A 27,989-nucleotide genomic window follows, 5' to 3' on the forward strand; every position below is an offset into this window, starting at 1 on the left:
TGGTGCATGAAAGGTTACTTTGTGCAAAGGATGCCTTTTATAGAGCAAAATGGCGTCCTTCATGCATCATGACCTCACACGCACCATACATATGAGGTCAGGCTGTGAGGAGCAAAACGGTGTCCTCCACACAAAAGGGATCACCGTGACCCCATCTGCTGATGGCATGACCCCATTTGTGGGCCTGACCCACAGTTTGGAAACCACTGTCCAATGTTTTGATTGAGCCACTGCTATTTGTCCGTCTCCCTTCTTTTAATGCTGCTACTTTGTAATGCACCATTTGTATAGTGTTCCAAATGAAGAGAAAACCTGGTGTTATGTTCTCTGAGGAGTTATTGGTATTACCAACATCTTAAGAAGTTGACTTATTTAGTGGGGTAGCACTAAGAAAGTTTTGTTACACAAATTTAAGGCAATAATCCCCATAGGAAATCTAACAGCCATTAGTTATAAAATCCCTCTCCCTGTTGTCATCCCAGGATTGGCCGGTATAATTAAGGAAATACAACAGGAGCTGGAATAGTTCAGGCTCAATAGATGTTGATGGATAGAAGATGAAGAATGTAAATGCAGTCTTTCCCAAACCTAACCTCAGAGTGGGCAAGTATGGCAGCATAGTTAAAATAACTGGGGTTGGACTATGCATAGTGAGGAACACCCCAAAGGGTTGATGTACTCAATGACGGAAATGCCAAAAGACTTATCAAATAACTGGATCAGGAAGCCAGAATCATCAAATACTGACCACTGATGAAGTCAGGTTACCAGACAAGATGGGCTGGGCTGGCATGGCAAATCGTATGTTCTGATGACTAGCGTATGCAGCATCTTTATCAACAATACCCCCAACCCGACCAATGATCTTGACTCCTCAACTCAACCTGAAGCTCCTCCTTGCCAAACTTGATGATTGTGACAACAGAAGGCAGAGGGAACAATCTTCTTATAATATTTAAAGATATCTTAAAACCAGACCTAGAAACCGGATGAATCCTGGAACAGGCCTGGGATTTGATGGACTCAGATGAATCAGGTTATGAACATGACCAAGTATTTTAGGCTTTTACTTCTTTTGATAATTGTACCTCTTGTGGTTTCATTTTATTTGAATTCAGGTTTTGAGATGTATTTGGATTTGTTGTATTGTGGAAAAACACTGAGATATTCCTGGTGTTTGAATATAAATATGTAGTTCTCACAGGTGTTTTCAGTTGAATTTTAATGGCAAAGCTGACATAGGTTCTTATATAAAGGCAAAATGTCCAGGCTAACTTTTATCCACAGTTGTACAAATCCCCTGGATTGACTAATCCTAGCTCTGTCATGCTAAATAAAAAGAAAGGCAGATCTGGAATGTAGAGACAAGCCAGGTTGCTGTCAGTCCAGTTATGATAGCAGCAACTAGCTTAACCAACACAACATGGGAAATTTGCATGGGTAATGGGCGTGGATTGAACAATCTCCCAGAAAACTACTTGATTAAACAAGCCTTTTGAAGATAGCTAATAAAGTGCAATTTGGGTCTAGACTGTCTGAAGTCATGGATGAAATGGAGTTATCATGCTCTCCTCTCTCATATAAGAGCACAGAGACAGGCTCAATACACCAATTACTGCAGGAGATGATGCAGCCGCTATCAAATTAATTAAATTAAACAAATCCCCAGAGCCAGCTGGCATCCTCCAGGATTTTGCTGCTTAATTAGCGGGCTTTGTTCTGATCCTGCTTCAGTGGTTCCATGGGATTCTGAACTCAAGAGAGTAGCTGCACTCCATGAATCTTGTTTCTATATTTTTTTAGTCCATAAGAAAGCTAAGGGGGCTCCAAGAAGTGGTCTGGACATTAACATTTTGGTAAAGGTACTGAAGGGGTCAGGCCAGGAATTCTATGACCAAAATCCACTGCAGGTGATCAGTCAGGAAACTGGACTTGATCCCGCACCGTGTTGTGTATATAAATCCAAATTATAAGGTGAATGAGCAGGGCAGAGGATGCAGGGAACCGAGATCCTGTGCTAATGAAACCACTGCTGTGCAGATGTCAAGTAACTCTTCCTTAGCAGCGGGAGGAAAGCCAAAGATGGAAATACACAGCTAAGGAGCTCACTTGCATGCTGGTGTCTCTTCAGACGTGTGCATTTTTGACTCACACCCCACTACTTTATTAGCATGTGTTCCTCCGTGTAAAGGAGGGGGGTGAAATTTACCCTGTGCAGAGGGCCAGCACAAGGTCTGCTTGCCACTGGAGTCCCCTGAAGGCTGAAATAGGACTTCAGTGATTTTGATGCACATTGTTGTGTGGGCCCTTTTTAAAGGGTGCACAGGGATATGGAGACTTCCTGCATGTCAATGTTTGAACCTATGCCTATTGCGTAACAATACCTGCACCCATAGCTGGGTTCTGTTCACATTGTTGTCTCAGGTATGTATGTAGGTTACCAACTCCAGGCAGTAGTGGAACACAACAGGGGACGTGAGGCATGAATTCCAAAGCCAAGGACTCTACCAAGAACACCCTGTCACCAGCCTCCTCCCATTTAACCTGAGAGCATCGCTCCAACACTTCCAATGACACATCAAAACCATCATGGTAACACATGGAGACAGAGGCATCACTCAAATAGCCAAGAGCCAAGCCATTTAGGACTTTATAGGACAAAAACCAATCCCTCAAACTTCATTTTGGAGTCAATTTACAGTCAATATGGTCTAGTGGATAGGGCTCGTGGATTAGCAGTCACCTGCTGTGGCAAATCATTGCCACTCTTTATGCGCCTTTTTTCACCTCCCACCTTTCCTTGGTATTGTCTATTTACATTGCAAGGCCCTTAGGACAAGGACTCTCTCTTACTAAGTGTGTACACAGTGTCTAGAGCAGTGGTCACCCACCGGTCGATTGCGATCGACTGGTCAAGCCTGTAGACTCTCCCAGTCGATCACAATCTCTGGCTGCTAAAAGTCTGGAAGTGCAGCGGGACTGCGCTAAGGCAGGCTCCCTGCCTGCCCCAGCTCCACGCCGCTCCCGGAAGCAGCCAGCACAGCCCCGCAACCCCAGGGGAGGAGGGGGGGGACAGGGGTCTCTGTGCACTGCTCCTGCCTGCAAGCACCGCCCCCACAGCTCCCATTGGCCAGGAATGGGGAACTGTGACCAATGGGAGCTGCGGGGGTGGTGACTGCAGAGAGGGGCAGTGCGCGGAGCCACATGCCACCCCGCCCAGAGGCCGCAGCATGTTGGCCCCTTCTGGGAGCAGTGTGGGGCCAAGGCTGGCCTGCCTTAGCCCTGCTGTTCTGCCAACGGAGAGCCACCCGAGGTAAATGCCACCTGGCAGGAGCCCACATCCCAACTCCCAGCCTTGACCCCCCCTCCTGGAGCCAGCACCCCAAACCCTTCACCCAACCCTGAATCCCCTCCCAGAGCCAGCACCCCATATCCCCTCCTGCACCCTGTACCCCTGCCCCAGCCCTGACCCCCTCCCAGAGCCAGCACCTCTCACCCCCTCCTGCACCCCAACCCTCTGAACCCCTCGGCCCCAGCCCAGAGCCCGCACCCCCTCCCAAACCCCTACCCCAGCACGGTGAAAGTGAGTGAGGGTTGGGGACAGCGAGCGACGGAGAGAGGGGAATGGAGTGTGCAGGGCAGGGTGGGACCTTGGGGAATGGGAGGGGTAGATCCTGGGTTGCACTTAAATTCAAAAAGTAATCTTGTGTGTAAAAAGGTTGGAGACCACTGCTCTAGAACAATGGGCCCCTGATCTCAGTTGCGTCCTACAGGTGTTACCATAATATTAATAATAATCAGTAAAATGTGGACAAGAGTGATCCAGTGGATATAGTGTACTTGGACTTTCAGAAAGCCTTTGACAAGGTCCCTCACCAAATGCTCTTAAGCAAAGTAAGCAGTCATAGGATAAGAGGGAAGGTCTTCTCATGGATCAGTAACTGGTAAAAAGACCGGAAACAAAGGGTAGGAATAAATGGCCAGTTTTCACAGTGGAGAGAGGTAAATAGAGCATCCCCCAAGGATCTGTAATAGGACCAGTGATGTTCAACACATACATAAATGATCTGGAAAGAAAGGTAAACAGTGAGGTGCCAAAATTTGCAGACAACACAAAATTAGTCAAGATAGTAAAGGTCAAAGCTGACTGCAAAGAGCTACAAAGGGATCTCACAAAACTGGGTGACTGGGCAGCAAAATGACAGGTGAAATTCAATGTTGATAAATGCAAAGTAATGCACATTGGGAAACATAATTAAGGCTATGTTTTAGTCACGGGTATTTTTAGTAAAAGTCATGGATAGATCACGGGCAGTAAACAAAAATTCACGGCCCATGATCTGTCCATGACTTGTACTATATACCCCTGACTAAATCTTGGAGAAGGGGGGATGGTCCAGGGGTGCCACGGGTGCTCAGGGGGGGCTGGGACTGCCACAAGTGCTGGGGGGGGGTCAACCTGGGACCCCTGCTGGTGCTGGGGGGGAAGCAGGCGGCGGCATGCAGCCCAGGACCCCTGCTGGTGCTGGGGGGTGGGGGTGGCTGGCAGGCTCCCTACCTGGCTCCGCGCCTCCCCAGAAGCGGTGACATCCCCCTCCCTCAACTCCTAGGCAGAGGTATAGCCAGGCAGCTCTGTGCGCTGTTTCTGCTCCGAGCTATGGCTCCGCAGCTCCCATTGGCAGCTCCCACCACCATACATGTGGTGCCTGCAGACAGAAGCAGCGCACAGAGCTGCCTGGCCATGCCTCTGCCTAGGAGCTGAAGGAGGGGGATGTCACTGCTTCCGGGGAACCCCGCCAAGGTAAGGTCCACCCACAGCCCTCACCCCCTCCTGTGCCCCATCCTCCTCCCCCCTTCCACACACAAACTCCTGCTGCAGGAGGGGAGCATGGTGGCCCAAAACTGCCACAGCAGCGGCCAGTGCAACTGGCCCAGGGGCTGCCTGAGCTGCACCGGCGGCACCTGGGCCAGGCATACCAACTGCTGCAGAAGTCATGGAGGTCACGGAAAGTCACGGAATCCATGAATTCCATGACCTTCATGATAAACTCGCAGCCTTAAACATAATCCCAAGAACACATACAAAATGATGGGGTCTAAATTAGCTGTTACCCATCAAGAAAGAGATCTTGGAGTCATTGTGGATAGTTCTCTGAAAACATCTTTTCAACATGCAGCAGCAGTCAAAAAAATAAACCTAACAGAATGTTAGGAAACATTAGGAAATAGATAGCTAATAAGACAGAAAGTATCATAATGCCACTTGTGGCAGAGCTTTGACCTTGTCCTCGTGGGTCCTGTGCTTCTAGGCGGTTTATGCTTAGCCTCGGTGGCTCACTGCGACCCTCCACATAGCCCTTCTCTCTCTAGGGCCAAGGTTACAGTCTACTGAGCCCTTTTCATCATAAGCCAGCAAGGAGGTTGGTGAGAGAACTCCCACGGTCTCTGTTGTCTCTAGGGCTTATTTCAGAACAGTTTAGCCTCCTGTCCTGACAGGGGCCTGTCTTCCCTTCCCAGGGGGTGTTTCTGTAGTAGCAGGTTGGAGGGAACCCGGGCCCACCCTCTACTCCGGGTTCCGGCCCAGGGACCCTAATGGTAGCAGCTGTTGGCAGCCAGCCTTTCACTGCCAGAGTTGCTATGTTTCCCTGGGCCACTTCCCTACAGCTCTCCTGCTTCTCCCTTCTTCACCCTTACCGATGGTTTGAGGGTGTCTTCATTAACCAGCCCTTCAGCCACACTTCCTCTCCTCTGGCTCCCTGGCTCTCCCCAGCCTGACTGGAGTGAGCTCTTTTTATAGTATCAGCAGGGCCTTAACTAGAGTCAGATGTTCACATTACCTTAATGGACTCACCTGACTCTTTGCAGGTTAATTGGAGTCAGGTGATCTCATTAGTCTATAGCAGCCCCTGCTCCAGTCAGACAGGGAACAGAAAACTACTAATCCAGTGGCCAGTATATCTGCCTTCTACTACTTTGTTGTACCCAACTGGCCTGGGTCTATCACACACTATATAAATCCATGGTACGCCCACACCTTGAATACTGCATGCAGATCTAGTCACCTCGTTTAAAAAAAGAAGATATAATAGAATTGGAAAAAGTACAGCGAAGGGCAACAAAAACAATTAGGGCAGTGGTCCCCAACCTTTTCATCTGGCGGGAGCCAGACAAAGGACTGTGGCGGCGGTCGAGCATCCACCGAAATGCTGCCGAATTTCAGCCGCAACACCTCTCGATCACGCCGCTTGTTGGCAGCAAGCGACGTCATCAAGAGGCGTCGCTGCCGAAATGCCGCCGAATTTCGTTGGCATTTCGGCTGATGCTTGACCGCCGGCCAGGACGCGGGTGCATTTAGATGCCCCCACGGGCACCACATTGGGGACCCCTGAATTAGGGGTATGGAAGAGTTTCCATCTGAGGCGAGATTAAAAAGACTGGGACTGTTCAGTTTAGAAAAAAGAGATGACTAAGGGGGGACATGATAGAGGTCCATAAATTCAAGATTAGTGTGGAGAAAGTGAATAAGCAAGTGTTTATTTACTGCTTCATGTAGCACAAGAACCACAGGCTCTCCCAATGAAATTAATAGGTAGCAGGTTTAAAACAAACAAAAGGAAGTACTTCTTCACCCAACACACAGTCAACCTGTGGAACTCATCGCCAGGGGATGTTGTGAAGGCCAAAAGTATAATAGGGTTAAAAAAAGAATTAGATGAGTTCATGGAGGATAGGTCCATCAATTGCTGTTAACCAAGATGGTCAGGGACACAACCCCATGCGTTGGGTTTCCCTAAACCTCTGACTGCTAGAAGCTGGGACTGGATGACAGGAGATGGATCACTCAATAAATTGCCCTGTTCTGCTCATTCCCTCTAAAGCATCTAAGGACCAGCCACTGTTGGATAACAGGATACAGAGCTAGATGGGTCTTTGGTCTGACCACGTATGGCCATTCTTGTGTTTAAAACTGGTAGCCAGTGCAGAGCACAGATGTAACATGCTCTCTACATAAAACTTTATTTAACAAACAGGCTGCCTCATTCTGTCCTGTGTAAAGTGGTCTGAAAGCATAGTCCCATGTAGAGTGCCTTGAAGTAATTCTCTCTGAAGGTGACAAAGACATAGACAAACGTGGTAAAAGTCTACCTTCAACAGGAAAAGACAACTTTTTTGCCTGGTGTAAATGGTTAAAAGCACTCTTGGCTGCTGCTGCTACATGGGTACCCACAAGCAGCTGGGGACCTAGCAAGATGCACAGGGTGCATACCTTAACTACAAATAGCAGACAAGCTCCCCCAACCAGAGGCACTGCTATAATTGTCACCCGTTCTTGTTGGTTCCTGCAGTCAACAGGATTTCCATCCTAGCTGGGTAGAGTCCCACAACAGCAGGAGTGAAAGGGGTGGAAATAGTAAGACCCAGTCCTTGCCAGGAAGGTATCCTGATCCCAAGTCATAGAATCATAGAATATCAGGGTTGGAAGGGACCTCAGGAGGTCATCTAGTCCAACCCCCTGCTCAAAGCAGGACCAAACCCAACTAACTTAAGTCCAACACCTTAATCACAAGACCATCCTTCCTCTCTGCCAGCTTCTTTCTCACATAGACACATGAGTAGGGTTACCAGATAACAACTGTGAAAACACAGGACGGGGGGGGGGGTTGGGGAGGGTAATAGGCACCTATATAAGAAAAAGTCCCAAAAAATGGGACAGATGGTCATCCTAACATGAGTCATTAGCTCCTTACCTCCGCCATGCTGATTGAAAAGGATACCCACCCTACACTGAGTTGAATTGGGCTATCCCAAGGTGACTGTTACTCTTGCAATGGCATTCTCTTAAAAGAATGGTCAAAATTTTAACCAATAAAGCTACAGAGGGATTTAATTCACAGCCGTGGTTCCTTATTGCTCCAGATGATAGGGTGTGCTATAGGACACTGAAAATGCTCCGATGCCTACTACACAAACTATACATGGTTATTGGAATATCCATTGGGTTGGCAACAATGAGAGCACTTTGGGGTATAAGCCATGGATCTCTCGAGCCATACAAGCAGCTTGGGCTCTCTCTTTCTAAACACATTTCTGAAAGGCACTTCCATTCCTCTGTATCCTATTTCACTGGCTAGAGGAGAGTCATCTCTGCACTCATCTGCTGTCAGAAAAGATTTGTTACACTGCTGATTATTCATTGCTCAGCAAGTCAGTCTAAGGAACTGGAGGAGAAATAATCCACCCAAAAGTGCTGTTGACTGTTGAAACTGGCAGAACTGAAACAAAGGCCCTTTGCTCAAATCTCCTGCTTCAGGATCATGAGGAAGTCGGGCTTTTCAATGACACTGCTGCTTAATGGGATTATGACTATCAGGGAGGCCAGGAATTTCGAAGGATCTTAAGGGAGTTAGGAGTCCAACACCAACTGGACTGGGAAACGGGTGCCCTCTGTAAAGCCCAGCCAGTGTCTGTGCTTATGTGATTTGTCAGAATTGAATAAATAGTTTATTTGTTGCTGCTCTTGACAAGCTTAGGTATAGCCTGTAGGCTAAATCGCCCCTCATCTAAATCCCATCCAGCCCCACTGAAGCCAATGAACACATGGATCAAGATGGGTGAAAGACAGCACACGACAGTCAGTAAGTAATACACGCTACGCTTCCTGCAGCTGGACGTCACTAGGTAAAAAATAAACATCTTGCTTTGTGGAACTGCTCTGCTTCATTCTGCAGGTTTAACGTAAAGTATTCTGCAGGGATGATCAGCTGAATGAAATGGGACCAGGATGACACTCTAATGGGGTGGTTGGAGAGCTCTAACAGAAATTAGCTTTCTTAGTACAGTATAGTTGTTTTATCATTTTGTTTTTAACATAAGACTTGAGAGCTCTTTCAAAGCCCATTCCAAGGAGGGCAAACACAAGGGAAATCAGGTGACAGCAAGCAGTCAGTCTCTGACCCAAAGACTGCCAAAATGGGTGGGTTTGCATTCCCAAAACACACAGCAGAATGAACATCCAACACAATTACATGCATGGCAACTGGGAGAGCAACTAACCCCAGGCTGTGTATAATATTGAAGACTCTCGCATACGCTGTAGAGCATAAATGCCTTCTTTAAAGCTGTCCTCATTTCCTCTGGTGTAGCTATACGTGCTAAATTTGGATTGGAAGTTAGAAGAATAGACATGGACTTTATATGTTTATTTTGGTATCATATTAATGGGGTCAATTTTTTGCACAGAGTTTGTGCTTACATATATATGGCTTGATTATTCAGAGGTGTTGCAAACTAAGAACTCTCACTGACTTGAAGTGGCAAGATGGGCCTGATTTTAGAAGGGATGAGTACCTAGCCTGTGTGTATAATAAATCTTTTTATCTACCTCAAAATTACAAAGAGGTCTTCACATGAAGTCCACTTTACATCTATTTCATATAGATAACATGTAGACTATCCTCTAGGGTTTTACATTTACATCCTTTCGCAACTAACCCTAATGGGACAAATGTAGCATTTTTCCAACCAGATATACTCAAAGCTGAAAAACACACAGTGTTTAAATAGATCTCATTAGATCAGCTACCCCAAATCTCTCCTCTTTATATACAGAGGATTAGGCTTCTTTTCACTGTCATGCAACATTAAAATAGGAAGGCATACACACGGCTGACACAGATTTGACAAAAAATTAATGATTTGTACATCACTTTAATGCTTTAAATCTGCAATTCATGTATGCTAATTAGGTCATAATAGGGCTGTCTGAGAACAGAACTGTCATCAGGCTTCGCTGTAGGTTTCTGGAAACAGAGATACAGCACTGCCTGCCCCTGGTTGGCTCCTGGAATCTGCGCTGTAACCTGGCAGATCTCTGATACTATTTTTTTCTTACACAATTGTTTCCTGGCTGTGGTGCTTTAATCTATCAGAGTGATGATGGCATATCTCAAATAGCTAGCTCCTGGATTCAGTGATACATCCTAGTGGAAACTGTGTACAGTCACTATATCTCAGTGATTGATTCGTGGATTTTAAGCTGTCATACTGTATCTCCGAGGGCAGCTGTCAGCTTCCTGGATGCATGAGGATGTATTTATGCAGCATGTTATGAAAAAATATATATATAACTCTTATTTACAGATAAGTAAGGTTGTAAAACTTAGGAAAAAAAACAAAGGGGAATTCAAAGCAGGGCTGTATTTTATTCTCCTGTTGAAAAGCCTTGCATATCTTTCTGTGACAGGAAAATAAAACTGCTCCATTATTCAGAGATCTCTTCTTTAGTCTTGCACCAGTGGTGAAAAGACACAGTTTGTCACAGCAGAAAGAGAAAGCCACCTCACCAATTGGAACAACAGGAGCAGCATGTCTTGCTAAATCAGGGGTCTCAAACTCAAATGACCCCGAGGGCCGCATGAGGACTAGTGCATTGGCCCGAGGGCCGCATCACTGACACGCCCCCTTGCTGCCCCTGGCCCCACCCCCAATCCACCCCTTCCATGAGGCCCCGCCCCTGCCCTGTCTCTTCTCCACCTCCTCCCCTAAGCGCGCGCAGTTTTAATAAATATATACACTCAGTAATGCACCTCACTCAAAGGACAAAACACGCACTTAGATTTACTGCCTAAGGCTCTGGGAGGGAGTTTGGGTGGGGGAGGGGGTCTGGATGCAGGCTCTGTGCTCGATGCAGGCTCCAGGCTGCGGCAGGGGGTGGGCAGAGGATTAGGGTGTGGGGGGATGAGGGCTCTGGCTGGTGAGGATTAGGGTGCAGGGGGATGAGGGTTCATGATGTGGGGGTGCTCAGGGCTGGGGCTGAGGATTAGGGTGCGGGGGGAAGGAGGGCTCTGGATGGGGCTGAGGGTTTGGGGTTGGAGAGGCTCAGGGTAAGGGAAGCCTGCCTTGCCAGTACTGGCGGAGGGCAGGCACTAGGACCCTGCACCCTAATCCTCAACCCCAGCCAGAGCCCTCATCCCCCCATACCCTAATCCTCTGCCCCAGCCCTGAGCGCCCCCACATCATGAACCCCTCATCCCCCCGCACCCTAATCCTCTGCCCCAGCCCTGAGCGCTTCCCTTCCCCCCCCCCCCGGCCCCGGCGGGTCCCGCTTTCCCCCCCCCCTTACCCGAGCGCGTCTCCGGCGGTCCCGCTCAGAGCCGCGTGGTGAGGGGGCGGGGCTGGAAGCTCCACGCCGAGCGCAGCGCTCAGCCCAGAGCTCCCAGCCGCAGGGAAGAGCTCCGCGGGCCGCATGCGGCCCGCGGGCCGCATGTTTGAGACCCCTGTGCTAAATGGTAACATTGCAGAATATCTTGCTATATGATAGCACAAGGTTCTGCTTCTGGTGACTTTTTTTTTTTTTTAAAATGAGTTGTAGCAAAACTCCACGTTTCTTGATAGCCCGCATGAGGGCATAAAGCAATAGAGAGGGAAGTTTTGCTTTCCCAGGGGACTGCGGCCCAGGAATAATCCCATACAGATATCATGGGCCTCTCTGATCCAAAGCCCATTGAAGTCAGTGAGATCCTTCAATGGGCCTTTGATCAGGCCCTAAATGAGCAGTTTAGGCAGGGGACATACGATACTGCCATGTGCAGAAGGACAGGGAGAGGCTAATTAACATTACAGACAGACAAACATGTAAGTGATGTTGGTTTTATGGCATGTGGAGATGGTGTGTCTATAAAAACAAACAAAAAGAAATATGGAACCAACAAGACCACATGGCCTATGTCAACAAGATGGCCAGTTTTGTTCAACATCTTTATCAATGATCTGAATGACGGGATTAATTGCACCCTCAGCAAGTTCGCAGATGACACTAAAATGAGGGGAGAGGTAGATATGCTGGAAGTTAGGGATAGGGTCCAGAATGACCTAGACAAATTGGAGGATTGGACCAAAAGAAATCTGATGAGGTTCAACAAGGACAAGTGCAGAGTCCTGCACTTAGGAAGGAAGAATCCCATGCACTGCTACAGGCTGGGGACCGATTGGCTAAGCAGCAGTTCTGCAGAAAAGGACCTGGGGATTGCAGTGGATGAGAAGCTGAATACAAGTCAGCAGTGTGCCCTCATTGCCAAGAAGGCCAACAGCATATTGGGCTGTATTAGTAGTAGCATTGCCAGCAGATTGAGGGAAGTGATTATTCCGCCCTATTTAACACTGGTGAGGCCACACCTGGAGTATTGTGTCCAGTTTTGGTCCCCCCCCACTACAGAAGGGATGTGGACAAACTGGAGAGAGAATCTAGCGGAGGGCAACGAAAATTATTAGGAGGCTGGGGCACATGACTTACAAGGAGAGGCTGAGGTAACTGGGGTTATTTAGTCTGCAGAAGAGGAGAGTGAGGGGGGATTTGATAGCAGCCTTCAACTACTTGAAGGGGGTTCCAAAGAGGATGGAGCTCGGCTGTTCTCAGTGGTGGCAGATGACAGAACAAGGAGCAATGGTCTCAAGTTGCAGTGAGGAAGGTCTAGGTTGGATATTAGGAAAAAACTATTTCCTAATAGGAGGGTGGTGAAGAACTGGAACGAGTTACCTAGGGAGGTGGTGGAATCGCCTTTCTTTGAGGTTTTTAAGGCCCGGCTTGATAAAGCCTTGGCTGGGATGATTTAGTTGGGGATTGGTGCTGCTTTGAGCAGGGGGTTGAACTAGATGACCTCCTGAGATCTCTTCCAACCCTGATAGTCTATGATTCTATGACTTTAGTTGTTGAATCTCTTCCCCATCAGCTTCTCTTTTAGAACAGTGAGCTCTTTAGTGCAAGGAGTATATAAGGCCAGAACTTGAGGACTGTAAATCATTGTGAAATCCAGTGATGTCAATGGTGCTAGGCCCTGTTACACCAGAGGAGGATCTGGCCCTAGACCATCCTATGTGTCTACATCACCTTGCACATTTTGGGCACTGTCACAGTATAAATAATAATGTCCACCAGCAGGCATTTATGAGGGTGCAATGATCACAGGTGGTTTTCTTTTCTACATGCCATGGTTATTCCTACGAAAGTGAGCCTTCTTATAATGCCTCATGTTCACTGTGCAATGCAGATATATTCAAGGACTGAGCAAAGTGGTCTCCCATGTATCCTTTTGGACATACCCCATGAAAAGCGGCATTGTAGTCCACATAAGCGATCGCTATTAATTGTATTACAGGGGTGCCTGGAAGTCCCAGCTGAGAGCAGGGCTCCATTGTGCTACGCACTGTACATACACATGGTGAGAGTCTGTCCCAATCCAAAAGCGCTCGCAGGCTAAGTAGCCAGGACAGACTGGGGGGGGGGGGAACTGAGGCACGGAGAGGTAAAGTGACTTGCCCTAAGTCAAACAGCAGGTCAGTGGCAGAGCCAGGAGCACAGCCCAGGTTTCCTGAGTTATAGTATAGCATCCTTTCAACTAGGCTATACGTTAGGGCTGGACAAAATTTTTGGCCTGAGGGCCACATCGGGGTTCTGAAACTGTACGAAGGGCCAGGTAGGGAAAGCTGTCTTCTTCAGGTATAGTGAGGAGTTTTGGAATATCAGACAACATCCCAAATATACTGCTGTGTTCCTTGAGCTGCATGAAACGTTCTTCAACTGACTGTATTGCACAATCTAGCACCTGGTTAAAGAATTCAACACTGAATTGTTTTTTGTGGTCTCTTATGGGATTATCCCGTGCCTCATAATCAAAATGTCTTCTTCGGTGACTCTTGTATTTTGAATGGGTGGAAAAATAGCTTCAGTGTGAAATTCCTATGTCAACTTCTGTGCACTCTTCAGAACGTTTTGAAATCCCTCATCTGACCGGTAAGACTGTAGGTATGCCTTTGCTTTGTCCAGTTGTTCCATTGCTCCAGATATATCAAGGTCAACACCTTGGAATCCCTTGCTTACAACATTTATTTCAAACAGTATGTCATGCAACAACACTAAGCCACAGAAATTTGAAGTTATGCATGTTTCTGGTGATTCCATTTCCCTCTGCCACTGTTCTCCCACAAACAGTTCCTGTCAGAGCATTATCCTCCTTAATGGCAACTATGGCATCACCTATCTTCCCAATTTGGTGTTTGATAGGCTTTATTGCCTCCACTCAAGTTTCCCATCATGTGGCACTCACTGGTTTCCATGACAGAGAGGTTGTTCCCAGATGTTGCTTCAAAAATTGCCATTGATGAGTTGATGCAGAGAAAAATACATAGATGCTTTGAATTACATTAAAAAATTCAGCAGCCTGTCTAGAAGCTGATGTTGCATCAGTGTCCACCAAGTTCAATGAATGAGAACTGCATGGGACAAAAAAAGCTCAAGGGTTTAACTCTCAGATCCGTGTCTGCACTCCTCTGTTCTTTCCTCTCATGTTGGCACCATTATCGTAGCCTTGACCTCTCATGTCAGCTATCGCAATTCCCGTACCTTCCAGCTTTTTAAGAAGCACATTTGTCATATCAGCTCCTGTAGTATCATCATCAATGTCAATAAATTCTAGAAAATGCTCTCTGAGAGTCACCATTGCAGGTTCTGTTGTTGTTACAAAAGGCGCCATTAAAGTCATTTGTTCCGTATGACTGATGTCAGGTGTGCAGTCCAGAATAACAGAGTAATATCTTGCTGACTTCAGATCTGCCACAATCTTATGTTTGACTTTTGTTGCCAGTAACTGTATGATCTCATTTTGAATTGTTTTTACAAGGTAGTGGTGTATGTACATTTCTTGGGTGGTGACTCTTCTCAGATGCTCCTGGAGTACAGCATCAAACTCAGCCATCAGCTCCGCAATTTTAGGGAAGTTTCCATTGTTTGGCACATACAGCTGATCTGAAGTGCCACGCAGTGCTAGGTTTTGGGTAGCAAGCATTGTCACAATGGCAATGAGCCTTTTCAGAACACTTTGCCAGTAAAAAGACTCTGATGCAATCTTCTCTTGATGCTGATCACCTATGGTGGCCTTTAACCTTAGTCTCATCTCAAGCTCTTTCCACCTATGGAATGCTCTCTGGTGATTTGCTGCCTTCTCATGGCATGCCAGATTTCCAGCCAGATTTTTCCAGTCCTTTGTTCCTGTAGAACCCAATGTGGCTGGAACATTAGACTGGAAGAGTTTGCAACAAAAACAGTATGCAGCATTCCGGGTTTTTGAGTACATAAGCCATGGCCTCTCCACTTTGTCACCATTGGGGATTTCACACCAGGAATGTGTTGGATGGAAACTTCTATTTCCATTGTCTTTGGGGAACATGAAGTTTTTCACTTGCTGTGGCCCATGCAGTACAAGGAAGTCCCTCAGGCTACTGCTCAAGTGGGTCCACAGTCCTGGATCATCTAGACTTAAGGAACTAAACTCAGCAGCAGCTGTTTCTTGCACCTCCACCACACTCTTCTCTGATCTACATTTTTCTTCAGGAATGTGCATTGTTACATCCATTTGAGATGGAGATATGGATGCTGCAGTAGCTGCCAGGTCACCTGCACTCTGACTAACTGGAAGGTCAGGCATCTCCTCACCACTCACATCCTCACTGGGGCTGGAAGGCTCATCGTGAACATTTGTGTCTACGTATCTCAGGAGAGCTCCTTCCTGCTTAGATAGAAAAGCTTCCTTTGCTTTCTTTCTTTTTCCGAATGCTGCCCCAGAGGGGCGTTTTCTTCTTTCACTCATGACTGCTGTTCTGTGCCAGCTATAGTGGCTCTCAATGCTCAATTGAAGGGGAAAAATAAGCAGGCTGGTAGCAGGACCTGAGTGAGAGAAGATATCAGCATCTTAAGGGCCTAACTGGCTCCTACTACTTCAGTTGACTGCCTGTTCTCCTCAAGCAGGTTCAGGGAAGCAGCAGGAAACAGGATGCTCCCTGAGAAGCTGGGGTTAATCAGTCCAGGCTCCTGGGGGTGCTAGAGAGGTACATAAGAGGCTCCTCCTCCTCCTCTCTCCCTGCAGCTCCTGCTGCTTTCTGTTATTCCCTCTCACCTTTTCTCCTGCCTGCCTGTTATGTCTCTTGTGCCCTCCTTCCCCCAGCACAGCCCTCCACCAGCTCTGTGCATCTAGAGCAGAGAGAATACATATGCACCAGCAGCAGACACAATTTTCTACACTCTGGGTCCTAGTGTAGGGTGACCAGATCACCCAGGTCAAATATCGGGACGTGGGGGGGCGGGGCGGGGGCAGAGGGGGAAAAAATGGCCGCAGAGCAAAAAAAAAAAAAAATCCCTCACCCCCGATTCCTCCTCCCTCCGCAAGCGCTGGAGGGAGGCCCGGGAGACTCAGGGGAGCACGGGGCCGGGGTGAGTGTGAGTCCAGCCTGGCCCCGAGCAGGCAGGACTCAGGCGCGGTACCTGGAGGGAGAGTACAGGGTGGCCTGCGGGGCCAGGCAGCGGCTGTTCTCCCCACCTGGGCAGCAGGACTCGGGAGCAGCCGCTGCTGCAGCTCCCACTGCCGCGGGGGGAGGAAGCGGCCGCTGGCCAAGCTCGGCAGCTGCGGCTCTGGCGCCCACGAACCCCCCGAGCCCGGGCCTGCTGCGGGGACCCAGCGCGCACGCTGCGCATACCCAGCCCCTGGCCACTTGCGTCTGGGCTGGCTGCCCAGCTGGTGCAATCCTGCGGGCGGCCTCGGAGTGGGGGCAGCAGGCCCCAGCCCCCCGCATCCCGCTTGGGTCTTGCAGGGGAACGAACGGGACTGGGCTGCCGATGCCTCCGCCACAGGATTGCACCAGCTGGGCAGCCAGCCCAGACGCGACTGGCCAGGGGCTGAGCGCAGTGTGCGCGCTGCCCCGCAGCAGGCCTGGGCTCGGGGGGTTCGGGCCCGGGCACCAAAGGCGCAGCCGCCGAGTGCCACGTGCTTGGCCACTTCCTCCCCCCGCAGCAGTGGGAGCTGCAGCAGCGGCTGCTCCCGAGTCCCCTGCCCAGGTGGGGAGAACAGCCGCCACCTAGCCCCACGGGCCGCCCCCCTACTCTCCCTCCAGGTACCGCGCCCGAGTCCTGCCTGCTCGGGGCCAGGCCAGACTCACACTCACCCCGGCCCCGCACTCCCCTGAGTCTCCTGGGCATGGCATGCTTGGAAAGAGGCGGGGATTTGGGGAGGGAGACAATGGGGCAGTGAGGGGGCGGGGATGGGGGCAAGGATTTGGGGAAGGATCCAATGGGGGAAGGAGGGGGCGGAGATGGGGCAGGGGAGGGCACGAGCCCTTCGGGCTCCGGAGCCTTTGCTTGTTTGTCCAGTGTCCCGACCTAACATTGGTCGGGATGCGGGACAAACAAGCAAATATCGGGACAGTCCCGATAAAATCGGGACGTCTGGTCACCCTATCCTAGTGGCATTCCCCCCCCCCCCCGCCCTCCCTCAGACTGGCACCTGAGGCAACCCCTCAGTTCACCTCATGGTAAGGCCATCCCTGCACACGAGTGGCCTTCATGGTGTCTGAAGGTATGCACTGCAGTATAATCAGCGTGAGCCTCTATGAATGCCCGGGCTTTGGCCCTTTGTTGTTCAGGTAGTCTTGTTCCAGTACTGAGCAGGATGTGTAGACAGGTAAATAACACTGGCCTTCACACAGAAGGTGGTCTTACTACAGAACAGATATCATTTGAAGCATTAGAGTCATCTACAATGAAACACTCAGCCTTTGCCAGCAGTTGCTACACTGAGATATCCTTTTTTCCTCTAGACTCCAAGGACAGTAGAATAGCAGCAGTCCCTGTGTGTTATTGTTTGGTAAATGTTTGTCTGATGGCTGCATACTTATTCATTATGCACAGGCTGTAGCTCCTGTAAGCATAAGTAGGCTAGAGACCACATATGAGCCTGAAATATGCTTGTTTAGAGCAATATTTCCAGCACCTTTGTAAGGTGTTATGCCAACGCTAATCCAGCTCTCAACTGGCTTCCGGCTGAATACAAACTGATGCTTCTGCAGTCCTGGAAGATCAATACAAAAGCAGAGACAACTATTCTCATGAATTTTCCACCCTGTGTTTGCTTTTCAGCTAAGGCCCATATACAGCAAGCCAACCCGCACTTTTCTGTCAGGGCCAAGTGAAGCAAGAGGAAGTCCAGATACAAAGCACTTGTTATAAAAAGAGAGTCCCTATGCATTTCAAGTGCTTGGCTAATATTCAGGGGTGCGAGTGTGCATGCATGGGAGAGAGAGAATGAATTGATTTAGGCCCCGGTCCTACGAGTCCTTTCGTACAGTTAACCCAAGGGTATGGTGCTCCAGTTCAGAGCAAAAGTGGGTGGAAGCTAGTGAGTTTAACCACTAGATGTAAGGGGATGCCTATACTAAAGCACCACAGCAGCTGTGCCACTGTAGCACTATAGTGTAGCTGCTTCCTACAATTGACAGGAGGGGTATTTCCCCATCAGTGCTGTTAATCCATCTCTCCAAGAGGTGGTAACCAGATGACAGGAGTATTCTTCCACCTCCCTCGTTGCACCTACAGCAGCGGTTAGGCTGACTTAACTACAGCACTCAAGGTGCAAAATTTTTCACAGCCCAAAGCAACATAGAAAGGCCAATCTAATTTTAGAGTGTAGACAAAGCTGAAGCCTCCACACTGTGCAGAACTAAATCTTAAGCCTCCGGCGCACCCACTGCCCTTGCTCTCAGCAGGGCAGAACATAGGTGAAGAATAGTCATGTCTGAAGGGACATGAGTATAAATGCAATTTTCAAAACGCCAATGAGGTGCTTAGCTAGGAATTCCTTTCTTTGTCCTTACTCTTGCTATTACTCAGGAGGAACTTATCAGCCAAACCACAATGTGTTAATGCGGCACTGAATTGCACTGTACTCTGTCCAATCCACCATTCTTCATGTTGTGATGCTTCCCAGTGGTACCCATGGTCGAGAGGCACCTCATGACCACCTGCCCTTAGCAGGAGGAAGCCTTGTCTGTGCCTGCTGTGGGTCTGCTCCCCAGCTGCTCTGGCCATGGGCAACACAAGCATCCCCCACGGCCTCACAGGTCCCCCGTCACTCTACAGGTGAGCAATAACCTCACCCCAACCTGCAAACCCTAGGAGAACCTCCCTGGTGCTGAAAGCCCCACATACACTGGACTCTTGCAGTAGTCACAGATTTGCGGCTTCCACAGAAAAAGTATATCCCAGCTTACCAATTCTACCTCAGGGCATTGCTCCACTTCACGCAGAACTGATTATAGTTAAATTAAGTATAAGGGCTGGTCTACACTAGGGAGGGGGATCGATCTAAGATATGCAACTTCAGCTACACTATTCACGTAGCTGAAGTTGAAGTATCTTAGTTCGACTTACCTGGCCGTCCTCACGGCGGCAAGTTAACTCCCATCAACTCCGCTTACTCCTCCTGCCGAGGTGGAGTATGGGCGTTGTATCGGGGATCGATTTATCGTGTCTCGTCTAGACGCGATAAATCGATCCCCGAATCATCGAACACTACCCACCGATCCGGCGGGTAGTGTAGACCTGGCCTAAGTTTATTTAACAAAGCATGGGGGTTCAAGTAGCAGCAAATAGAAGTATTGGAAACAAATGGTCACATATAAAACATCATCATAACATACATTCTAGAGCTTAGACTTCATTCAGAGGATACTTGTGTCTTGTGGACTATTGCTCACCTAAAATCCTTGCAGCGCTTTAAAGCTTCCTTTCATGACAAGTGCGCAGAGCCATCTTGCCCCTCGGGTGAAAGATTCAGTGTGTTTCTTGCCCCCTCACCTTTCCCCAAGACATACCAGTCCCACCCTTTGTTGTTATTCATGACCAGGACAGTCCCTGCGTTTAGTTTCATCTTGTAGATTTCACCACTAGCTTAGTATGCATATTGGTGGAAGCCAGGATGAGCCTTTTATGCTTGTGGGGTGGCTATTGGTGTCAGGGCTCTGATCCATAGTAGCATAAGATTAACCCCAGGTTACAGGGCAGGCAGCGACTGAACTCCTTACTGGTTTGGGTAGTCCCCAAAACATCACAGGGAGGCACTCAGTGTCAGTCAATGGAATCCATCTTTCAGGGCAGGAAATTCCTCACAGAAAAGAAGGCGTGTTAAGGCTCTGGGACAATATCTGTACAAACACTCCTCTAAATCACCAATATTACCCAACCCAAGACACTGGGGACCTGATTTGCATAGGTGCCGAGTTCCCAGAACCAAATCATTGAAAGCTGTGGGTACTTAGAACCTCTGAAACTTAGGACCAAGGTATAGTCAAGTTGGATACACAACAATTTGGCCACCCTGAATCAGAAGCCAGCTTTATAAAACATTGACCTAAATGCCTGAAATATCTATGGGCCAGCTTTGATACCCTTATCATTGCACCTTACTGCTTGAGTGATCCCACTGATTTTTCAAGTTCCCCTATCACTTTGCTTTCTCCTTCATTTTAGCTGCTTCCCCCTTTCTGAACTTCTGTCAGCCAGCCTCCTCCATATGCATGTTGCTTGTCATTTTACTTGGAAAATACAACTGTAAAGCATAATTAGTATTAATGATGCGAGAGATTGAGTTTCTTATTTGTATTAATTGCTGATTAATGCTTTAAATATCTCTAGCACTTACAAGTATTTGGAATTAGATGTATTCCTTTCTGTAGTGTCTTCTCTGAGGGGAGGCTCTTACCGACAGGCATTGACTCAACTGGAGCACGCAGTGAAGTTGTTTATATGCTCAGCGTCTGTTACTACAAAAACAGGGAAAACACTGAAGGAGCTTCCTTTAGGGGGAAGAATTATTTCACAGCTAGCGCTGAACAAAGATGTGAGTTGAGCTGGAGGGGCCTTACAGGGCTCATGTGAGAGCGCTCCTTGTTAGCATTGAGAAACCTGGGGCCCGGTGGGGGAGGATCTCAGCTTTCAGCTAAAGAAACACACACACATACACACAGAGAAGTCTCTAGCCCTTTTCTTTGCAAAGATAGCCTGGAAAATAGATGCAAATTGATCATTAGGGCTCAAAGGAATAAGCATGGGGCTCCGCTCCTTCAGGGGAGGCCTGAACAATCCCCTAGACACAATTTTGATGTAGTCTGAGTCAAATCCTCAGTCCAGGCTTATACATAGCAGTGCCATTACGGTGGACAGGAGTCAGTGACAAGCTGGGGCGGGGGAGGGAAGGGGAAATTGCTACACAGGCTGTTTCAAAAAGACCAGCTCCGCTTGTTAAAAGCATTCAAGTCTTCTGAGGCCTGGTCCATACACCCAAGTTGTGGGATGGGGAAATAAGCTACATCAGTACCAGGCACCTGTACAGGGACATAACTGTGTTAAAGCTTGGGGTTGTACTGGTATAACTATTGCATTTAAAATAAATCATCCCTTTCCCCCCTCCCCCAACTGACAGTTACACTGGTTCAAATTCTGTGTGTAGAGCAGATCTGAGGTTCAGAACACAGTTCAAATCTCCCATGAAGTATGTCCATTGTTTTATATAGTGCTGCTTTAAATACTTTTTAAAGTATTAATCAGTTCCTGTATTCTGGGATTAGTTTGAGGGGGCCATATTAGGAGAGAGGAAAGGAAAGAGGTTACAGTGGAAAGGTGTGATTGGAAGAAGTTAGCCTGGAGAATGGTTGTAAATCAAGAGAATAGTCTTGGGGCGCAGGATACAGTGGGAGTCTCCTCCCATCCACATAGTGCCAAACACAAGAATTACGGTTTACCAAATGCATCCCAAAGGAATGGTTAGAGCCTGCATTAGGGAGCAAATACTGTCTCTTTCCAACCTGAGCGGGCACCTGAGGGCTGGTGGGCAATGGACCCCAGTGGATGGGGCTGCTGAATGTAGGGTGCCCACCAAGCAGGCTGACAAGCCAGGCACTGTGCAAGTTTCACCTTCCCCTGTGAACAGAGGGGCTTACAAGGACTCAGTGGCCTTCCTCATCTCTATACAGGGGGTAACAGGCCCTACTGCAGCCCTGTGGCTGGAGTTGCTGTTGTGGAGGTGCTAAGCTCCTACCCAGAGCTCTTCCGGAAAGCTGGAGGAAAGCAGAGGAATCTCTTACTGTCAGTCCATGCATAGTTTACCTGCATAAATCCTGTTTACTCAGGCTCGGAGCAGCCAGGGGATGCATTTCACTCCGAGATGTTCAGATGATAATCTAGTGTCACGGCAGCGTCACCTGCTTGCTGTCTAGAAGAGCTACCCACCCTCGCTGGCAGCAAGGGACCTCGTGAGCTTTCACATTTAAAAGACTAAGTTAAAATATCTACCCCCAGGGTTTTAGTTTTAAAGTATGAAATGGTCATTGACCCAACACCTGGAGATGTCTCAGTCTCCATATCAGAGACATGGCTTTCAGGGAAGGTACCAAACTCTGGATTCAATTTATTCAAAGAGGAACCCATTCGCTTCTGACTGATGCCGCTCATGGTCCTGGAGGCACCCTTACTACTGGAGAGGGCTGGGAAGCTGATTGCAGGGACCCAGATCTGGAGAGGTCTAATTTTGGTTGGGCCACAGTGGAGACCACCTTCAAAGTCATCTTTGCCCTGAACTTGTTCTTGGAATTCAGTTTGTCCCACCTCTTTGCTGGTGCTGTCTAGAACCACTTGGTGGGCTAGGTGACACCAAAGTGACCTGTGTCTCCAGCAACTGTCCAGTCCACACCCCTTTGACACATGACTGTCCTCATGATATTTTAGAGTTATGACATTCCCACATCCTTCTTAGTGTTGTGACTCTTCGCCAGGAACGAAGTGACACATTTTCCAGCCCATGTAACTTTCCTACTTAATTGAATTTTTCTACATTTGTACGAGCCTCACAAGTTCAAACATCAATATATATTTTTAGTTTTTTAAATGTTTTCTGGTCACCCTGAAGAGAGGCTGATGAACAAGCCAGAACCAGGTAATACAAATGAGCATAAAACCCAGCATGGGAGTGATATTCACTACAGGATAATAAACAGGGTTCTAAAACAAAACTAAGCTCAGGCCAAAGAAATGTGCTAGTGCATTGTGGGAAAAATCTGGGCACAAGTTATGTCTCCTCCTCCCTGATTTACAGCAATGCTGGTACAGAATAGCTACTGAATTCTGCACCAGAGATGGCTGCATTTAAGTGGTAGAAAAGTAAGGAGAGTCTATAAAACACTTAAGAACTTTCAGGGTGACAAGTTTATTATATTTATATTCCATATATAAATCTATATTATGGTGTCTTCTATAAACATGACCTAGTTTCTTTTTGCTAGCCTTGAGGCAGAGAATCCTAGACACCTCTCTTCTCAATTTAAACCACTTTGCATACTTAAACCACAACCCTGTGTAGGAAAGAGTTTAAAAAAAACAAACCAGCCCCTCCCATCCCTTTAAGAGAGTACAGTACGAACTAAAAGTCCAGCTGGCCAGTGCCCCTGGATGGATGGTGTAAGCTGTTGGTCGGGGCTCAACTGTCCGGCTGGCGGGAGGGGAGCCACACCGACTCGCTTCTTGTCCCCTCTAACTGGTGGGACGGCAAGACACCAGGGTTAGCACCGCCTCCCGTTCTCAGGCCCTCTGGATCTGGGGGCGGGGCTGGATAACCACAGTTCAATATGAGCCCCGGGCCCTCTGGAGCAGGGGCTTGGCTAACAGCAACCAGTCTCAATAGGCCCCGGCCCTCTGGGGCAGGGGTTGGGGTAACAGCAATTTCTATAAGCCCAGGCCCTCCGGAGCAGGGGCTTGGGTACCAGCAATTAGTCTCAATAGGCCCAGGCCCTCTGGAACAGGGGGGCTGGGCAACAGCGATCAGTCTCCATTAGCAGGTTCACAGGTTCAGACCCTCAGGCAGGGGCTGAACACAAGGCACCCAGTCAGTTAGTGGAAGCCCAGGCCCACAGTCAGGGCGGGGCAACAGCAGTTCAAGGGTATGAGCCCAAGCCCTAGCTCAGGGCGGGCAGCAACCAACACAGGGCTCAGACCCTCAGACCGGGCTGAGCAGCAGTTCGAGTCTATAAGCCCCGGCCCTAGTCCAGGGCGGGGCAGCAACAAAAGGCAGGGCTCGGACCCTTAGGCAGGGCTGAGCAGCGGTTTGGTCTATAAAGCCCCAGCCCTAGCTCAGGGCGGGGCAGCAACCCACAGAGGGCTCAGACCCTTAGGCAGGGCTGAGCAGCAGGTCAGTTTATAGGCCCAGGCCCTAGCTCAGGGCGGGGCAGCAACCCACAGAGGGCTCAGACCCTTAGGCAGGGCTGAGCAGCAGGTCAGTTTATAAGCCCAGGCCCTAGCTCAGGGCGGGGCAGCAACACACAGAGGGCTCAGACCCTTAGGCAGGGCTGAGCAGCAGTTCAGGTAAGCCTAAGCCTGAGCGCTGGGGTGAGGGGGAGACTGCCACCCGTGAATGGGGTGGCAGGGGGGACACAGGCCCACCCACTCCACTGTGTCCCAGCCCGGGGCCCTATTAGCGGCTAGCACGGCCGCTGGTCAGTGGGGTCCTGACCGAAACACACCGACATGGGCACCTCGGTGCCTATAGCCTGACAGGGGTCGGCTATCCCCGGGCTACAGTCCATCTCCCCCTCCGTGGGTACCTGCTCCTCGGTCGCCGGGAGGTCGGGCCAGTCCATCTGCATGGGCTCCTCGGGACCAGGGCTTGGGGGCAGGTCCGGCAACTCCTGCTGGAAGTCCGGCCCGGCTGCCTCCGATGGCTCCTCCGGGTAACAGCAGGGCGGAAGCGGCGGCGGCGGCTCCTCCTCGTACCGGGCGGGAGGAAGTCCTGGCGGCAGCTCCGGGTTCCGATCCCGGGGAAGTTCCGCAGGTTCCTCTTCGTACCGGGCGCGGGGCAGTGGGGGCCAGTCCGGATCGCCGCCTCGGGTCCTGGAGGGATCCCAGTCCGGAGCTCCCGCCGGCACGTCTGCTCACGGCGGTGGCTGGCTCCTGACTGAGGTCTGGCGTTCTCCTTTTCTACTTCCTGTCCCGCCCCTTGACTTCCGGGGGGCGGGGACAGGAAGTGGTGGCTCAGCCCAGCTGGGCTTCTGGGAGGGAGCACCCTCTGCTGGGCAAGAGGGGAGCCACACCGACTCGCTACAGATGGGTTATGGTCTCACTTCATCCCCTTTGTTTTTGAAGAGTTTAGCAGGAGTGGGATACTAGCCCAAGTGTGAAGTCTGCTTAGGAGGAGTGCAAAGTTTGTAATTGTGGCCTCCCACAAGGGGATAGGCAACAACTTCTGCGCACACCTGGCTGCCATCTCATCTTTAATCTTTGACAGCCCCTTTCCATCCTTGGTTTGAAAATCCTATTTTCACTTTCATTTCTCTTCACTACTTAACTCTACTCTCTTTGCAGCCTAACTGCACTAATCTTCTCCCTGCTTAAATTGACACTTAATTACTCAGCAGGCTGGAATGTGGTCTAGTCCCCACTTCTTCCTACACCTTCTCCCATTAAGATATTATTAGAGATAATTCCAGAGTACTATAAATGTACCCAGCAGCCAGGATATGATAGGAGGTCCTCACAGGCTGGGTCGGGACCCAAATATGATTCTTGTCTAGAAGGTCCATCTATGCCCATTAGCCTGCTAGCTTTTTATTTTTCCCCAGCTAAATTTTAGTCCCTTCTCTGGCTTAGCCTGTTCCACCCTAAGGCTGGTTCAAAGAGACACTTACCTTTCTGGCCTGACTACTTTGCCTCCCCTCCCTTGCTTCCTTCGTGGTAGATGAGAGTTCAGGTTTCTCAGGCCTAGTTCTGGAGACAAGCAGGGAAATGAGAGTAAGGGCTTGTCTATAATTGGAAATTAAGCCATGTTAATTTAAACTCATTAAACCCCTGTGTGGAGGTTCCAATGGAGAAGTAAACTAGCCTTAAGGTTTGTCTACACAAACAATTAGACCACAGCAAGGTGAGGGGTGAATCTACCCTCGCTAGCCTGCCCGGGTCTAACTGTCTGCACAGACCTTGCTGACGTGTATTAAATTTGTTAGAACACTTTTGGTCTAGTCCCTTCTGAAACAGGATTAGCTCAAAGTACAGTAACAAACTGCTAACACATGTCAGCAGGATCCACATGGGCAGTTAGACCAAGGCAGGCTAGCGTGTGGTAGATTCACCCCTCACTTTGCTGTGGTCTAATTGCTTATGTAGACAAGCCCTCAGTTAATGGAGTCACTTAGTGAATTCACTAATGCTAATTAAGATAAGCAAACAGGCCATTTTACTTATGAAGAGACCATCTACACAGGGATTTAATGTACTTTAGCTAATACCCTTTAAATTTGCACCTTTAATTAACTGAGATAATTTTCCTCAGTCACCTCTCTCCCATTCCTCCTCCCCTCGCCTTCTCTCCACAGGCAGGAGAGTGCTTGAGTTGCTGCCAGTCTGGGTGGGCCTTCACTGGTTGCCTGAGGAACTTTCCCTGTATGTATATAGCTCCTGTAGTTAGATGTATGCACTGTTCTGAGATACTACTGCTGTGTTCCCCTTCCCCCACAGTAGCCATTAAAATGCCTACATTCTATGACCCAAAGAAAATCTCTGCATCAGCTCAAAAGCTTCTTGCTCTCACCAACAGAAGATGGTCCAATAAAAGATATTTCCTCACCCACCTTGGCTCTCCAGGACAACATCACTGCATATGTTCCAGGCTGGGAGCCCTTAACAATAGACTGTTTCATAAGGGATCAACAGCATACATCAGTTTAGATTCCCTCTAAATGCATCTCCATTCACAACATTAGGAGGGCTAGAGGATTGTAGTGTTGTGGCAAAGGTAAGGAAGAAATTCCCACAGCTATAGTGAAGTTAAGTAAATGGAGTTGGGACATGAAAGGGTTAGCAGCTGCAGTTACTGCAGCCACACCTATCCCAGCACCATTAGCAAGTGATCCTCAGGGTGTTCCCAAGCTGCCCTTGAAAGCTATTGTCATCAAGAATGGGTGCTTTCTTTCTTGCCAGATCCAGGGATTCCTAAGCTGAGTTGGTTTTGGGTGCTGAAAGGCCACATGGTCAAGGTGATTTGAATTTTAAAGCTAAAATGTGAAAAAAAATCTTACTCTGGGGGAGACAGTGCAGGTTCTTCAGAGAAGTACAGGCTATTGCTGGCTGAAGTTGTTCAAGCACAGCAGCTTTTGTCAAAATTGTCAAAGCAAAGCTGGGCCTGTGACAATGTGAACTGGGCTGATGCTTTTACTATCACATTCCCTGCGGAAGAAAAAGAAAACCAGTGAACAAAATACAGGCACACAGAATTGTGTGTCCACTCATCCAGTGAGTGAGTAGCCTAGGCCTAGAGCTCAATCGCAGCTGCTGAGAAACCATGACAGAAGTCTTCAAGGTAAGGAGACTATTTTCCAATATCAAAAGCCAGGATGTTTTTGTGGTAACATTTTTAGGGCTGTGTGCAGTGTGGGGTTTTGTTTCTTTTGTATTTATTATTGCATATGGTTTCAGATCTTTATGAAATCTCACCATGGAACCATGCACCATTTGCACACAAAGTCCACATGGCTCCCGTACCCCTACAGAAAAAGGAAGTGAGGGTCAAAGGCAGCAGCACCCACCCTCTCTACCACACCACTTCAATGGCCAGAGCAGTTTTGCACTGACTAGACTGATTTTGATTGAGTTTAAAAAAAAAAAAAAAGGGAGGGGGGGAATGTTTGTGGCATCTCAGCAGTTCTTGGGATACCAGGACACTGTATAATAACTATACTAGTATATTTTTACTATACTAGGGAAACTGGGATATTTACTTAAAGATTCACTACAAGGCTTACTATAAATCAGCTGTCCAGGCGCCTCAGAATGTAACCCAATGCACATACAGGGCCAGATTGTGCCTGTTAAGGTAATGTAGAACCTTGTTCCCTCACAATGAGGGGCTACCAGCAGGGGCTACACAGACCAACTAATGTGCAACACATTCGTGCCATTAGAAATCACATCTCTGTACATTGCCACACCATGTAGACAAGCCCAGTTTAGGAAGGGGAATGTAAGCAGAGCTGCTTTTAAAATGTATTTAACAAACTTGGGGCAGAGGTGGGGCGGGGGCATTAAGTGTAGGCAGATATTTTTTAGCTTGAACATAGTTTGGATTTTTGGATCT

The 27,989-nt window shown here is 48.7% G+C and overlaps 1 long non-coding RNA gene across 3 annotated transcripts in view; it reads right to left on the reverse strand.

Moving 5' to 3' along the window:
- Nucleotides 1-26,637, reverse strand: part of LOC123378204 — an 83,237-nt gene extending 56,600 nt beyond the window's left edge. For all 3 annotated transcript variants that reach the window (XR_006582504.1, XR_006582503.1, XR_006582505.1), the window contains exons 1-3: nucleotides 26,488-26,637; nucleotides 25,549-25,627; nucleotides 20,520-20,640 (exon numbers count right to left, since the gene is read on the reverse strand). This is a non-coding gene — a long non-coding RNA (uncharacterized LOC123378204). The remainder of the gene's footprint in view (nucleotides 1-20,519; nucleotides 20,641-25,548; nucleotides 25,628-26,487) is intronic.
- Nucleotides 26,638-27,989: the final 1,352 nt, after the last annotated feature.

This window comes from Mauremys mutica, chromosome 10, assembly GCF_020497125.1.
Source record: "Mauremys mutica isolate MM-2020 ecotype Southern chromosome 10, ASM2049712v1, whole genome shotgun sequence".
NCBI classification, from domain to species: Eukaryota; Metazoa; Chordata; order Testudines; family Geoemydidae; genus Mauremys; species Mauremys mutica.